Below are 17,281 nucleotides of genomic sequence, written 5' to 3' on the forward strand. Positions count from 1 at the left end.
AAAAAAAAATCTAAGTCCTACAGTTTTTAAATTACTGTGACTTATGTGTTATCCACGAAAAAGTACACCCTGTGCCAGTCTTTTGACTCTTGTTGCTACAAATCTTTATTTTTTCGTCTGCAGTCTTCCTTACATTATCCTGAATAGTGCTCCAGTAATATGGAATCATAAATTCTTAACCAACTGCTTTAGATTGGAAAACATTGTTAGTTTTAGAGGAACCAAATACTCTGAATAAAATTTTCATCTTACTTTAAGTGACTGTACTGAATAAATTATGTATGGCGCTAGTAGTGGCAAATTTCACCAAAGTTGGCGCATTTAATAAGGATTATAAAATGGTATAGCACTTTGCAAATTATTTCTTAAATTCGACACAAAAAAAGATTTTTCAACGAAACTCCGTTTCGATGAATTTATTTGAACTTACTAATATTTCTTCTAGTGTACTCAAATCATACGTTACAACCTCGTATGCACTAGACAACACTTTGCACGCGATTTGTTATCATCATGTTGAAAATCAGCGAGGATCTCTTGTCAAACAACATTGTCTGTTTAGCAGTGATTTCGCTTGCAGCATTCGTCGGCAATATTACTAGACTTACTAGAGGAACTGATGTTGTGTATCATCTTTCACTAAATAATATTGAATGATTGTAATATGATGTTCAGAGTGCATCAAACACATTATCAAATGTGTAGTAAAATCAAAAGGAACGGACGCGGCAGATTTATGTACACAGCATATCGACGCGGTAGTGGTTTGGTGTACGTGAGCCCCTTACGCACAATTACTCATCATATCCCAAAAAAAAAAAAAAAAAATGGGTGAATCCTCCGATTAAGTTACGTGTTCATGCCTTGTGATCAAATGCGGGATGAAGCATCAAATATTCTTTAGTTTGTCGAGAAAGAGTTATTTGCACCGTTACAAGGAATTGCAGGTAAAGCAAAAATAATTTAAAAAATAAATAATCAACACGGCGCAAAAAAGCCAGTGCTCAGCTAAAATGCCGAAGCCCGAGTACGATGGCTCGAGATGCACAACACCAGTTCGTCTAGCGATAATATTGCCGACGAATGCTGCAAGCGAAATCACGGGAAAACAGACAATGTTGTTTGACAAGAGATCCTCGCTGATTTTCAACATGATGATAACAAATAGCGTGCAAAGTGCTGTCTAGTGCATACGAGGTTATAACGTATGATTTGAGTACACTAGAAGAATTTTTAGTAAGTTCAAATAAATTCATCGAAATGGAGTTTCGTTTAAAAATCTTTTTTTGTGTCGAATTTAAGAAATAATTTGCAAAGTGCTATACCATTTTATAATCCTTATTAAATGCGCCAACTTTGGTGAAATTTGCCACTACTAGCGCCATACATAATTTATTCAGTACAGTCACTTAAAGTAAGATGAAAATTTTATTCAGAGTATTTGGTTCCTCTAAAACTAACAATGTTTTCCAATCTAAAGCAGTTGGCTAAGAATTTATGATTCCATATTACTGGAGCACTATTCAGGATAATGTAAGGAAGACTGCAGACGAAAAAATAAAGATTTGTAGCAACAAGAGTCAAAAGACTGGCACAGGGTGTACTTTTCCGTGGATAACACATAAGTCACTGTAATTTAAAAACTGTAGGACTTAGAATTTTTTTATATTTTTCTGATAACATTTGGAACCTTGCTGATCATCTAGTGCCTGTTGGACGTCGACTTCAGGGACACCCTGTATACACTGTTACACAAATCCAGTTTACCATGATCTCGCTTTGTATGTTCTCTCTGTATATTCAACGGTCAGCTTATATTGGTTTTGTGTAGTTTAATGTGTAGTCGGGTCTCAATAGAAAATATATTATGTAAAATTAAATAAACCAATTTTGTATTCACGGGTCATGTAACATTTGAGATTTTTGTTTTGTATACATTGTACCTAAAGAATCACGTTCTTTCAGAAAATGTATTCAAGTCAAATATTTACTTACTATAAGGTACATAATATTTGCTACACATAATACGCAGATGCATTGACTGCACAGTTGGCGCGATATCTGGGCAACTGGCTGCCGTGCAACGTGTCGCGGGCTCGATTCTCGCACGGAACAACTCTTTGTGTGATCCACAAATTATTGTTCCGAGTCTGGGTGTCATGTGTATATGAAATTGTATGTTTGTAAACGCACCCACGACCGGAGAAAATCCTAGCGTGGGCAACGTTTAAAAAAGAGAGAGAGAGAGAGATAAAAATAGACAAAAATAATATGCAGACAATTTTTCAACTTCATATTTTATGATCTCTTTCTTAAACAATCTTACTAATTGAGATAACATAACCACTAATACTTAACACTTGATCTTCAAACTTGACCTCTATTGTTATGCGCATACAATACATAATGGGTTTAGCTAAGCAGTAAGATAGGGTCTAGATTACAATCTCCGGCTAATGTATGGCTTATGACGTCATGCAATAACTGCATAATGATGAATTGGTATGAAGCATGAAATTGAGATAAGGTTCTAACTACTGTTTTGGAAATATACAGTCTATTCTTAGATTTATGTACAGTATGTTTGTTTGAAAGTTGTAAAGCAGTTTTTTTATGGTATAAGCCGGTAAACGAGCATTCGCATCACCTGATGATAAGCAATCGTCGCCGCTCATAGACACCCGAAACACCAGACGCATTACAAGAGCGTTGCCTTTTGGGAGTTAGAAATTTAAGGGTTGTTGGGGAATCGGGAATTGGCAAGATTGGAGAGCCGGGTTATTGGGCCTTCGGTAACCCCATTCACTCAACGAAAAAAATAAGTTAGCTATACCGCAATTTCGATTGTCCAAAGTGCAGAAATCCTTCATGGGATTTTGTGTTAAGTGTTACAATAAACTACCAACCACCATACTGAATCTGAACGAGAAAAAATTTAAATCTTGTATAAAGCGTGAACTGTGTAAACAGGCATATTATAAACTGTCAGATTATATTGAAGATAAAAATGTGTGGCAGCATGTTGGTCCGGCTCCACTGGACACTCGCTCACACTAGACAATGCTCTAATACGATCACTAGTTACACGTTAAATTAAAGTAGTAATTTATTCCAATGTAGTCTAGGGATCCTGTGGCATCAAGCAGTTATTTATTATTTTTTTATTTGAAAAATTAAATTAAAGATTATTTTTTATTTGTATAGAAGCATTATTTCAAAATTGTAAGTGTACATATGTGGGCACTATGTTTGAAACAACCCGTTTTTTTTTATTTATATTCTTTACAAATTGGTTTTATTGTCCCATAGTTTTGACGTCGTATTGTCGTTACATTGTTCCTACATATGTAGACAATAGGTAAATGATCAAATAATGTATCAGAGATATTGTAAAAAACATTTTTTGAAAAGAGTAACGATGGAGTTTCTTGCTCGTTCTTCTCCATTCGAAGCAACACTTTGGAACGAGCGCCTAGCTTCACTGACAGACAGACTGACGGACAATTCAATTTGACGTTTCAAAAGTGCCTAATTTAGGATTAATTGAAATAAATGCTTTGACTTTGACTTTGACTTTGAAACAAAACGCAAGCGTTGTTTCTCCGGTCGAGCCGGCCCATTCGTGCCGAAGCATGGCTCTCCCACACTTTAAATGCTATGCCTAGGGTTATTAGGTATCAAGTTAACACTAGAGGTACATACCTACAGTAGGTATTGTAGATAGATTAGTAGGTATAGTATGTATAAATGTAGACATAAATACTTACATGTAAATACTTAAGTATGTATGTAACCAACCTATTTCAGAAACGCTTTGACAAAATTCTTTAGAGAATAACTATAGAATTATGGAAATTTCGCGCATAATTCTAATTTAAAGCAGCTGCGACTCGTCTTAGTCAACAGTAAAACTTAAGTTTACCAAATCTTCATACAATACGACGGCAGCATTAATCCGACACTAGTGGAGGAATAGCCTTTAACAGTTTTTTATTGGCAGTGCAGCAGCAGGCTTAAACACGTATTTTTTATTTTCGTACGGTAACAAATATACCTAATGATAATCATCAATATACCTAATATTGATTTGAAATATTACGTGACGCTACTTTTAGGCACATTTTATACGTATAAGTACGTACATTTTATACGTACTCCTAAACTTAGAATTGTTCGTAAAAAAAATACGCATCAAATAATTTTTCAATACCTAACTGACAGACTAAATAGATATTTTTATTTTCATACCCCTGTCTTCACCTATATTGAATTGAACCTGAGGTTGATTAGCTGTCGTTTAAACTTAACAACAAATTGTCCCTTATCAAGACAAGTAACAAAAGGCCTTTCTAAAATAGTAGATGATGTACCACCTACCCTTCCATTAAAAAAATGCTCTCACATTACGCCAACGCGTCAAAACAAAACAAAAAAAAAATCTAAAAATAACAATAAATTATGTCGCACTAACTACAAAAAATATTTGATACGCTATTCCATTTCTTATTTTTGCTTTTTACTCTTAATTTACTCATAAATAAAGATTATTACAAAAGATTTATATCAGTGCTGCTTTATTAGAGCTGGTGCGGTTTTTAAATGAAATATTCGCAATTTGTGGTGACAACATTGCGAGCGCCATCTTGAAATGTGATTTGTAGGAGTTTTAGAAATAGAACACCCAATTTTCCCGCTTAAAGATTCGTTCCTTTTTTAATGCTGGCCGCCTTTTTTAATTAGTCGTGGTTTTTAAATGTGTGTGTGTATGTGTTTTGTGTTAAAAAATATTTTGTTGCAACGTTTTTTTTTGTTGAAATGATATACCTGGGAGTTAAATTATTTTCAAATACATATTTCTTCAAATTGTTTAAATCCTGTGTTTCCTAAGAATCTATAAAAGTATATGAAGATTATTTTGATGAAAACGATATTTTAATATGTTTTTTACCAACAAAGAATAATTGAATAGGAAAAAAAATTATTCCTTCTTATACATGACGGAAATTGATTTAATTTTAATATATTTTGGAATTGGGCCCCTGTAACCTCACTCACACAACGAAGCACAACGCAAGCGTTGTTTCACTTGTTTTCTATGATGCTGTGGTATCACTCAGGTTGAGCCATACCGTTGGTACCTAAGCACGGCCCTCATACGTAGTGTCTTATTTAAAAAAAAATTAAAAAAGTCCAAACTTAATCAAAATCGAAAAATCCCATTATCGTGTCAAAAATCATAATTGGCTATTTGACAGTTGTAACAATAAAATATGAAACAAGTTTGATATGATAGCTTTAAGGTAGACAATCACTGTGTAAGTATTGGTTTGCATTAATATTAATTATAATATTTTATTTTTGAAATTTAAATTTGTGATATTTGAATCTGTGCATTACGAGACCAAAACGCAGCGCGGCCATGATTGTACGTCAAGTGACGTCACATTTTATTAAACATTACCGCCGTACGTAAACAGTGACAGCAGAACTCCACCACTGTTTTGTGAAATGTGACGTCACGTTATGGAATGTCACGTGACACGCTGTTTTCGCGCGACAATTCAAATTAATGAAGAAAATATGTTATTTTTCTATTAAATAATTATATTTCGAGAAAATAAATTATTGTAAGACGTAAAAAAGAAACATCTGAATATAATACAAAACATTTTTCGAAAACTGTCAAGAAGCCAATTCCTTCCTCATTTGCGTTCACATCTTCAACCACTCAACCAACGAGGCAGTCAACAAAAATGTTAGCAAAATAAAACATCATAAAGATTTATTTATTTGAACAACGCGACATCTATCGAATTATCTAGAGCATTATAAAGGAAACAATTTATTTTTCCATAAGCATTGAACTTCACCTATGAAACATGTCAGATTACTCACACACAAATATGACTCTTATTGCTTAGAAAATAAGGATACATTCAAGGTCACGTGTTTGTTAATATGAACTCCGTATCGAAGGAATACAGTGTACTGTGTGCAGACGTCTTCAAAAGATTTTCAACCTTAACGTTTTATGATACGGTTGTAAATATATTGGACGTGTCTGCAACTGTACTGGTATACGTTTTCTTAACGTATTGTGCTCATGAGCGTGAAGATAAGGTAGTTTTCTATGCTCGAGTACTTTAGTAGGAAATTATATGTCTTTAATTTCCTGAATAGTACATTTTGCCAGTTATGATATATGTCTAATGCAACGTCACGCCTTTTATCCCCGAAGGGGTAGGCAGAGGTGCATATAACGGCACGTAATGTTACTATACAATGTAAACCCACTTTTCACCATTTGTGTTATAAGTCCCATGTAATAAGGGGTGTGCCTATTGCAATATACTGGGCACAATTCCAGACTCCGTGCTACTATTGAGAAATTTTCGAAAAAGGCCCGACCCGAGAATCGAACCCTAGACCTCTTGTCCGACAGTCGCACTTCCCCAATAACCCTTTAACCCCTAAAAGGCCAGCAACGCACTTGTTACGTCTCTGGTGCCACCGTATCGGGCGGCGGTGATTACTTACCATCAGGTGATCCGTCTGCTGGCATTTACCAGCTTATACCATAAAAAAACCTTAGGTGAATTACATTTTTTGATTCTTGGGCCCAAGACCATGTTCCTTTAAAAATTAAAGACTCCAAATTATACTTCGCTTGCATAAGTTCATGAATTTTCAATTAACAGGAAACCACCACCAACCTTCTATTTGCAATAGGTACTAATAGTATTCACACTTCCAAACTTACAATACCATCTATATCACATTTTACTTAACCATTCACAGATAATCAACTGAAATCAAAAGCCACAACTCTACGACCTAACACGACTCGATATTTATCATACAATACTATAACTATCGATTGCCATCAAAGATCTGATCATCTCATTTCACCAACTGTCGTCGGCCAACTTATTTCATCTCCTGTTCCCAAGTTACCAAGCGATAGACTGTAGCGAGTCGCTTCGACAGTTCTGAGGCAAGTTGCCGGTGATACCTGGCTAAGTTTTGGAGTTGATTGGGAACTAGCTAGAACTTAGGTGAAGACGGAAGACCTGATATAACTTCTTATGTCAGCTGTTCCGTTTTGGAACTTGTGAGGCGAGTGGGTTGATATTTGTGATTGGTAGTCAAAGGCGAAGAAGTATTAGGCGATTTAGTTTTTGCTATGAGTATGAAGAAGAAAAGCAAAATGTTATGATAATGTAATTTTTATGGTATAAGCCGGTAAATGAGCAGACGGATCAACTGATGGTAAGCAATCGTTGCCGCCCATGGATACCCGAAACACCAGAAGTATTACAAATGCGTTGCGGCCTTTTGGAGTTTGAATATTTAAGGGTGGTGACGGAACCAGGGATTGGAAGCTACGATTGGGGTAAATGTCACCTCCGGTGTTCTCACTCACATAACGAAACACAACGCAAACGTTATTTCACTTTGGTTTTTTGTGAGGCCGTGATAACATATTTCATGTCGATGCCCCATGTAATTAAAAGTATGGCTAAACTAATTACTATAATATATGTATACTAAAACAATCCATTGAAATTTTTCAAAATCGCATCTCTTTCACACCTTACTCCATACACAAAATGCAAACAACTCTATCGACGTGGATAAGTGTGGCACCAGAGACGGCCGTCAAAGACCCCTAATGGCAGTATATTGAGTAAGTTTATCCGGTGGAACCGTTCAACGTAACAACACACTTTTATTTAACCTGCTGTCCAAACTTTAATAGGTTTTATATTTAAACGAAACGGATATTTTTTGAGAAACTGATAAATTTCTTCCTTCTTTATTTTCAGGCTTTTTAAATAAATTTTCATTCTTTTATAACTGTGGAATGAGCTATTATCGGCGGTATTTCCTAATAAATAAGAGCATACTCCTTTTTAGGAGGCTGGCAACGCACCCGTGGCTCCTGTAGTGTTGCGGGTGTCCATGCCCGACGCTGATAGCTTACCATCAGATGAGGAATCTCGTCGCTTGCCCAGATTCCATTCCAATTGACAGACTTCTTCTTTCTTTTTTTTTCTTTTTAAATAAAACTTTGCCCTACACAAGGATTTTCTCCTGTATCGTGGTTGCGTTTACAAACATACAAGGTCACATGACACCCAGACCCGAAACAACAATCTGTGGATCACACAAAGAGTTGCTCCGTGCGGGAATCGAACCAGCTACCCGTTGCGCGGCAGCCAGTTGCCCAGCCACCGCACCAACCGTGCAGTTCATATGCACATAACATTACTCTACGCGGTCCCCTATAAGATAATACAAGAAGAATGCTACCGGATTTAAATTGAACTAGAAAGTCCAATAACCTCAATTGTGACCAATCAACCAACGAAGGAGCTCCAAGTACCTTTACGTTTATTTACGATTTGTCTGCTCGTTTACCCCTATTCCATAAAAAACTCCAGAACTAACCAACTTCCAAAACAACCGCTATATAACCGAACCGGTCAGTTTTAGGAGCAATCGGAAATGTATTTCGCCAACAGTACGTTGAAACTAAATGGCGAGCGACATTATCGGAGTGCACTAAACCCATTGCGGGTCCGAACGCTCAATAAACAATTGGCAACCCACACAGAAGCGGCAATGGATACAATGGTGACATTTCGAACGTAATGACTGGCTAGTATGGACGATAAAGTTAGTTTTACGAGGATGGAATGGATGACTGCAGTGATTTGAGGTTTTTAGTGAGTAAAAGAAGTTTCGAGGTGAATTAAATGACGTAAAAATGTTGCTACTGCAAGTTTGTTAGGACTGATGATTTATATGTTGATCTTTGTAAAAATAATCTTTAGAAAAAATTAATAAAAAATGTCGTCACACCTATAATTATCCCCGAAGGGGTAGGCAATGGCACATTATAGCATGTAATGCTACTGTACAATGTATAACCACTTTTCACAATTTATATTTTTAAGTCCCATGTAATAGGGAGTGATTTTGTAGCCATATACTGGGCGCATTTCCAGAATCCGTGCTACCACTGAGAAATTTTCGAAAAACTGAAAATAGCCCAGTAATGCTTTGACTGACTCGGGAATCGATACCGAGACCCCTTGCCCGGTAGTCAGCCAACAACGCAGTCAAATGAGATTTCGATAAATTCCTAAAAATAGCAAAGTAATCTATGGGTAGATAAGTGACGCTTAGTCTCGGTCAAGATGTATTATTAGGCTTTTTCAATAAAAAAACAAAGAATAGCGTCTAGACGAGTATTATACCTAGTGTTAGACGATAGACTTGTAGCCTATTATAATGGAACGGCTGGAGATGAGGGTCAATCTATACCTACGTTATCTTACCTTCTAAGGAAGGTTATAACCTTGAAGTCGATAGTCCATTTGGCCCTTTTGCTAGTAGAGTAAAATATAGACAAGATAAAATATTACAAAATTCTCAAAGACTTATTGCAACTAAGAGAAAATATCTAAAAAAATGAACGTTTCACACGATGTAATATGGGTACCTATTCTTCTTTTTTATTAAAAACGTTGTCCCAAATTAGGATTTACTCCTATGTCGTGGGTGCGTTTACAAACATACAAGTTCACATACATATGACACGCAGACACGAAACAACGTGGAACATACGCTTGCGGTCTGCCCTGCGTGGGCTGAGCACCGCCGTATCCTCAGGGATGTGGTCGGCGACGGCACCCTCTCGCGTCCGGCACTGATACAAGCCATGGTGCGGAGCGAGGGGGACTGGGATGCCGTCTCCTCCTTCTGCGAAGCAGTCATGCTAGCTAAGGAGGAGGCGGGGCGCGTGAGAGAACGAACCTCTTCACGCCCCAGCCGTCGCGAGAGACACTCCGGGCGTCGGAAATCGCGCGACGATCTCCGGCCACCGTAAGTGCGGGTCTGCGGACGTCGAGCAAGTGTAGCTCGCCGCCCGACCAGAACCAGACCCGTGCGTGCGGCGCGTCGCGTCCTGCGCGCGCCTCAAAGAGCCATCAGACCACCACAGATGGGGCCCAGTAGGGCTGATGCCTAATCCGGAGCTGCGGACAACCTAGCGGGTTTACCGGGGCTCCGGCTCGACGGGCAGGAGTAGGAACGGGGTGGTTTTTAGTCAGTAAGAGTCTGACACTCCCTCTCGCCTCGCCCAAGGCGGGAGAAGTCATTGGATGATTTTCCACCCTAAAAAAAAAAAAAAGACACGAAACAACAATTCATGGATCATACAAAGAGTTGTTCGGTGTGGGAATCGAACGCGTTACCAATCACAGCGCCAAATGCAGTAACATTTCGGTCTCGTTAGACCTAAAATAAGCTCGTACTAAGCCCTCTGTACATAAATACGTCAGTTTCATGTTCAAGCGAGTTGACGACAGAAGTAGTTAAAATAAGGAGGTACCAACTTACGTACATACGAGAGGATCTTACCCGCGAGTCAACGAATAACTCACTAAAACAATTCTATTCTGACAAGTTAATTCATGTAGCCCTTAAAGAATTAAATTAAAATAAATTTTCAAGAGATTGGAACTGATTTATTCAAGTTCGCACACAGTTTGGTTTCAAGCCAAATACAAGACATTAAGATAAATACCTTATTTACATTAGGAACAAGTAAATCTTAACATCTGTCTAGTCTAGCTTAGACTTCTGTTATTTAATACTAAGATAAATTAGGTCTCCTTACCGTCGTACTTAGAGTCATTTTATGGTTACTTAACCCAAAAGTCGAAAGCACTTTTGAACGTCAAAGCAAATATAATAATATTAAAAATGTCTGCCTATCGGTCAGTCCTCTAGTAGAGCTATTTGATCGTTCCAAAGTGAATATTTCTATAGAGAAGAACGAACAAGAAACTCCATAGGTTACTCTTTTTCAATCAGGGTCACAATTCAATTCTTAGATACATTGTTTTGATAGCTTCAACTATATTTATCTTTTTTGTTACAGGTATCCATGACATTTGGGATATTTTTGTGAGGTTTGTATAATATGTATTACAATTTATTGGAAAATTCATTCAAATATTGGATAATTCGTCTTGAAAAAAATTTTGATCAGGTAGAAAATTTGAATAATTAAATATCAATATGACGTTACTTTTTAAAAATATTTTTACAATTGGATAAGAATTTACAAAATCGGTTTAGGTTGTTAGTAATTTCAGAGCCTATTTAATACATATAGACAAATATGTGAGACAATAACCCGTAATATTTATAATTATAACTTAATATAGTAAGTACACTTATAGAGAAGAATAACACAGTTCAAATGGACATACAGTAGACACAGTGTACAGAGTAGAAAATTCGTGTTACAAGGAGCAATGTAGAGATTTTTACACTACTCGAGTTTCTACATAATGTTATGATAACAGTGCAGTGCATGCATCCCTTGAGGGTCGCTCGACGCCATTTTTAGGGCAAGTGGACACTTACTACACTATGGAAATGTCATATGACATTACAGTTAGATATTATTCCCTGAAGATGCCATGTTACAATAGATGTAGTAATTTTTGCGAACGAAGTTATTTTTTTATTGTTGCTCCACGCTAGGATTTTCTCCTGTATCGTGGGTGCATTAATGATAAATGATATTTATTTTTGCAAGTTGGTTACAAAATAACATTTTACACGTCAATTTTTAAAATAACTAGATGAGGTCGGCCGATTACAAACATACAAATTCACAAACACATGACAACAATTTGTGGTTTACACAAAGAGTTGCTCCGTGTGGAAATCGAACCCGCTACACGTTACGCAGCAGCCGGTTGCCCAGCGACCGCGCCAATCGTGTAGTCTTAACTAGTATTATAAAAGTATCTTTAACTCATTGAACGCCGTGAGGGTCACCGGTGACCGACGTTAGCGGAGGATTTGCCTTTAACAGTTTTCTATTGGCAGTCAAAGACTTAAACCAATAATCATTTAAAGGACATGGCTAAACCAAAGTATGGACGTCGTAACCCGTACAAATAAATATTGTATAAATATGGTACCTAGCAATAAATAAAGCCGCATAATTAAAGATTGATATTTTGTAGTTAAGAAGGTCCAGAAACTTGGCATATCTGCGCAATCCTGAAAATAAAGTAGCGTTCCTACGTCAAACAACGTTACAAAAACTTCAAACTATAAAATTGCTGTGAACTTTTACCAAGGCGTTTTGATGTACCTGAGCCGAAAGTTATTTATATATGAGGTAGATAGGTTTGTTTACCTATCTACCTGCTTCTGCTTATACTAGATAATGAACACAAAGTAACCAAGGACAGACACAAAATATATAGTAAGATTGTGCAATCTTATACAAAATATATATTTTGTGTCGATCAAAACATTTACAATTATTTGGTTTCAGAAAAAAGTAATTATATTACCGTTATTAAAAATTGATGTTCGTTTAATTATTTCGATTTGATTTTCGGGGAAACTAATGTCCTAATAATAGCTTGCAGTACCTAGGTACTTCCGTGTTGTCATGTCAAACCACAACAGAAAAAAATCAATTATGAAACTTATTTTTTGTTAATTTTTGTTCACCAAGTTATAAGAATTAGTTAAACACAAAATAATTCATAAGTGAATATTTAAATGATACGGGTTAGCGTGAAATTCGTATTCTTGTTATTATGCCTGGGTCAGTCATTTAGCCATCTCCTTTTGATATGAAAACAAACATACCATATTCCCTTTAAATCAAAATCGCAAGACCAGTGAAGCAGGAAATCTATCTTTTATCAAACTGTAGCCAATCTAGTCTGGACGGAAGACGGTAATCTGGACATCGAGAGCTGTTTCTAATCCAAATTGCACTCTATTGTTGAAACGTAGAGCCTATTTCTGCACGGAATAAACATCGGTACGTGTATGATTGCTCGAATCTAGCCCATTTGTACGCTTGTATTGGAATTGTTCTACTTTTTTTGTATTTAATTTTACAGTGATTTTTGTATTAAGTTCACTTTAGTGAAGTCTTGGACTAGATGTAAAACAGAGTTGATAGAAACATTGATATAGTTTTGGCAGAGCCTTCTTTCCTAAGCGGAATTTATTGGATAACAAATGGATAGAAATATACCTAACTACCTTCTTCATGTGGGATAAAAAGTATCCTAACACTCAAATCAGCTCATACCCCGTCTGTATACCAAATTAGAATAAAAGCTGTTTAGTAGTTTCAGTGTGATTGACGGATTTTACATATTTAATAATATTAGTGCAATATGCAGAATATATTTTACGAAACTCGGGCAATTTATGAATATGAATAAATTGACTCAATCTTGTTTGTAAACTTAAAACTATAATGTAAGTTATATGTATTAAGAAGTTAGGTCACTGATATACACAGGAGAGAATGTCTAGACTAGTTATAGGTATAACTAACTGAAAATTCAGAAATCCAATAATCCATTTGTATCACATGGGAAATAAAACAAATTATCAACTATTATAATTATTCCTATATAAACTTTTTTTAAAGGATACTGCCTTGAATATTTTTATCGCCTCCATTTTTGTCTGTCATATTAAGCCTAAGTTTGAAAATAAAATAAAATGCTACTAAAATACTATGTTCAAAACGGCATCAAAATCGGTTCAGCTAAATGCGACATAATCGCGCATAAACATACAAACATATATATACATATTCCCTCTTCCCCTTTTTTTTGAAGTCGTTATACAAAAATACATATCAAACAAAGTTTTAAAAACCCCAATTATTAATTTTATTTTGAACCTTAATTGCCTTTTAATAATGTAGATATAATTTTTATTTAAAACTCTATTGTGTATGTGTTATCTAAAAAGCATTTTCAGGGTTTCAGCGCTCACGCTATAATGTAATTGTGATAGTAATATAAATGAAATTTGTTCAATGATGTATTGAACAATTATTATCAATTTAACTCGACACGAAATTGTATGATTTGAATTTTTAAGTAAATTTTTATTAGGCAGGCAGTGTAATATACACCGTAAAACATATATAGCTTTTTTCTCGATAATACAATAAAAAGTTTTACAAAGAAATAAAATGTTTAAAACAAAATAATAAATGATGTACCATATTGTGGAAAACACACAAAAACAAAACCAAACTTCGAAATCACATAATAATATGAAATCATAGTACATTATCAAAACATCAAGCTTTGTAACTCTCAAAGAAGTATCCCTCAGTGGATGGTACGTGCGAAGCATATAGAGCCTTCAAAGTTACACTCACCGATGATAGACTATGATTTCAAACGAAAAATTCAACATCTGTAATTTTTTTTTCAGCAATACAATTTTAAAATGATCAAGCGTATTTGTCCCCCACTGTACCTTATACTGAAAATACCAAAACAATATATCGCTGCCGCAACAGACATTTTATGTTTACAAAATAACAACCCCAGCCTCAGGCAAAGAATCCTTTGCGGCGAAAGTGTTCATTTCTTAAAATATTTCCTAACAAAAGGTCCCAATATTGGACCCCAGAAAGATTTAGCTGAACAAAACCTTTCATTTCTTGGCCCTATGAGACGTTTAGGGCCAAAATAAGGGCAATAAGCGAAGGAATCTCCATTGTACCTCCATTTTGGATTTAATCATGTCGCCTTTGATAACATTTTCATACACATGAGATTTTGGTATGGAATAATAATACAATGTCACTAACTCTTAATGGCTTTTTTTGACGGAGGAACAATCATCCAATGACTTCTCCCGCCTAGAGCGAGGCGAGTGGAAGTGTCAGACTCTTACTGACTGAAAACCACCCCGTTGCTACTCCTGCTTTTCGAGCCGGAAACCCTGTATAATAGGTAAACTTGCATCTGTGTACTACTCCTTTTATTTCTTTCTTTTTTCGCCGGACTTTAATGTTCCGGGGTTTTCAAGGTTGTATCCACTGTAGATCCTGGCTTACATGTGTTGCAGTAGTGTGGTAGTTTGTGGCGGGCTTGTCAATAAAAAAAAATACTCCTTTTATACTTCTTAAAGAAATAAAAGGCCAACCAACAAAGCAGAGAAAAGAACCAATGGCCTATATGTAAAGACTTTCACGTAAACAATATATTTATAATAACATCTTCCAAAAGTACATACTATAAAAGAATACTACGTTTTTATATAGTATATAAAATGTTTATACAACGAATGGAGTGCTGGCTCAACAATATCTTATTTGGCGATCGTCCAAAATACGAACAGTAAGCGTCCATTTTTCCGAAACTTGTTCCATTAATTAATTGAAACGTTGAGAGTCTTCGCTTTTTAAATGAATGTTGAATAATTACAACATTTTTTTGCTATAGGTTTATGGTATACAAAAAAATCTTGAGATTGTCTCGTTGGCCGAGTGGTTGCAAGTGCAACTGCCGGGCAAGGGGCTCGGGTTCGATTCTCAGGTCGGGCGAAGTATTACTGGACTTTTCTAGGCATATCACGGAGTCAGTCTCACCCATCTATTACATGGGACTTATAACACAAATGGTGAAAAGTGGGTGTACATTGTAGTGGCATTACGTGCCATAATGTGCATCTCTGCCTACACCGTCAGGGATAAAAGGCATGACGCCCTCTAACTTTTAAAATAAAAAAAAAACTACATATGAGTTTGTTATGAAAGAGCTATCTCTTTCACTGTCTCTGTCACTTCGTCAATGAAAACAATTGATAGCAATTGATAGTAATTTCATTTAAGAAGCGACGCATCGGGCGTATTTGTGAACCATTTTATGCAAAGTAGAGCTATCTTTTTCACTATCTCTGTCGCTACATCAACGAAAACAATTGATAGTAATTATTGATAACAATAGTTTCATTGACAACGCGACGCATCGAGCGTATTTGTGAACCACTTTATGCAAAGTAGAGTCGATGTTTATTTAACTTCTTAATTTTCTCAAATTGAATTAACTGGTCCGGGAACGAAATTTCTTTACTATTATAATCTTAAAACACAACACTACTTCCCATTAAAAACGTGGCAGATACTTTTAGAACACCTTATATTTATACTTCTGGAATAGTTCTTATCTTAGAGATTGGATATCTTAGTCACATACAGCTCTACCTACTTTGTATAGGTACAACAACAATCCAGGTACAATACATGCATTGCAAGTTAATTAAAAGCTAGTAAAAAGAAAACATTAATTAATAAAATAACAATTTAGTTTCTAGTTCAAGATTAGGTTTAAGAAAATGCGTAATTCTGTGAACAGCTGAGGCCACAGACTGAGTCCATTATTCATGGAAGGCGGTATTTGTTTAGCTGTGATGTTTAGGGCTGATTTAAAGATAAGGATGATTTTAGCCTCTATAATAAAATTTACTATTAAAAACTATATATCTATCGTCACACCTTTTATCCCCGAAGGGGTAGGCAAAGGTACACATTACGGCACGTAATGCCGCTATACAATGTACACCCACTTTTCACTATTTGTGTTAGTCCCATGTAATTAGGGGATATTAGCTATTGCCAAATACCACAATTACAGACTTCTTGCTATTATTGAGAAATTTTCAAAAACCGTAAAATGTCCAGTAGTATTTTGCCCGACCCAGGAGTGAACCCGAGACTCCTTTGGCAAGCCCACCACAATCTCACAAAACTGCTGCAACTCCTTTTAGTCAGGATCTAGAGCAGATACAACCATCAAAACACCGGAACACTGAAGTCCTGCGCGTCCCAGGGACATGAATGATTGTCTTGAATCCCGCAACGAAATAAATGAGAAGTGCCTTCAGCAGTCGCACTTGCGATCATTCGACAAACAAGGCAGTATTAAAAACTCTATCTATCAAATTACCTCCTCCACAATAATTCAATACTTCCCAGCCTTAGGCAAATAATTTACAGTAATTCTCCTGGAAATCTAAATTTATTTTACAAAGGGGAAAGACCTTATCCGTTTATACAATAACTGATAAAATTTACCCTGTCTAAATAGCCCTAATTTCCAAAATCCTTTACAAACATAATTTAGGCATAAACCTATCAAATAATCTAAATATACAATCCTAAGTTCTGATTGTCGGTTCGCCACTAAAGCGTTTCAATTTGAACGTTATATTGTAACAGTTGGGGTCCAATTTGTCTTGGTTTGTATTCGATAGATTTTTGTTTAAAATTAGCTCGGGTAAATAGGCTGGAGCTGAAGATCGGGCTCAGAGGCGTGCTATTGGAGTTGGATTAGCCTTTGCCTAATTTGGATAGAAAAGGGATGAGAGAGATAAATTATTGTAGGTTTCTGGGATTAGTGGAATAAAA

The 17,281-nt window shown here is 36.0% G+C and overlaps 1 protein-coding gene across 2 annotated transcripts in view; it reads left to right on the plus strand.

The window, feature by feature from the left end:
* Window positions 1-17,281, plus strand: part of LOC118277312 (orexin/Hypocretin receptor type 1-like) — a 144,798-nt gene that overhangs the window by 44,619 nt on the left and 82,898 nt on the right. The window contains exon 2 of one of the 2 annotated variants that reach the window (XM_050696539.1): window positions 10,952-10,982. The exons of the other annotated variant lie outside the window; for it this stretch is intronic. The gene's annotated coding sequence lies outside the window, so the exon portion shown is untranslated. The remainder of the gene's footprint in view (window positions 1-10,951; window positions 10,983-17,281) is intronic. 2 annotated transcript variants of the gene reach the window in all.

Source organism: Spodoptera frugiperda, chromosome 10, assembly GCF_023101765.2.
Source record: "Spodoptera frugiperda isolate SF20-4 chromosome 10, AGI-APGP_CSIRO_Sfru_2.0, whole genome shotgun sequence".
Lineage (NCBI taxonomy): Eukaryota > Metazoa > Arthropoda > Insecta > Lepidoptera > Noctuidae > Spodoptera > Spodoptera frugiperda.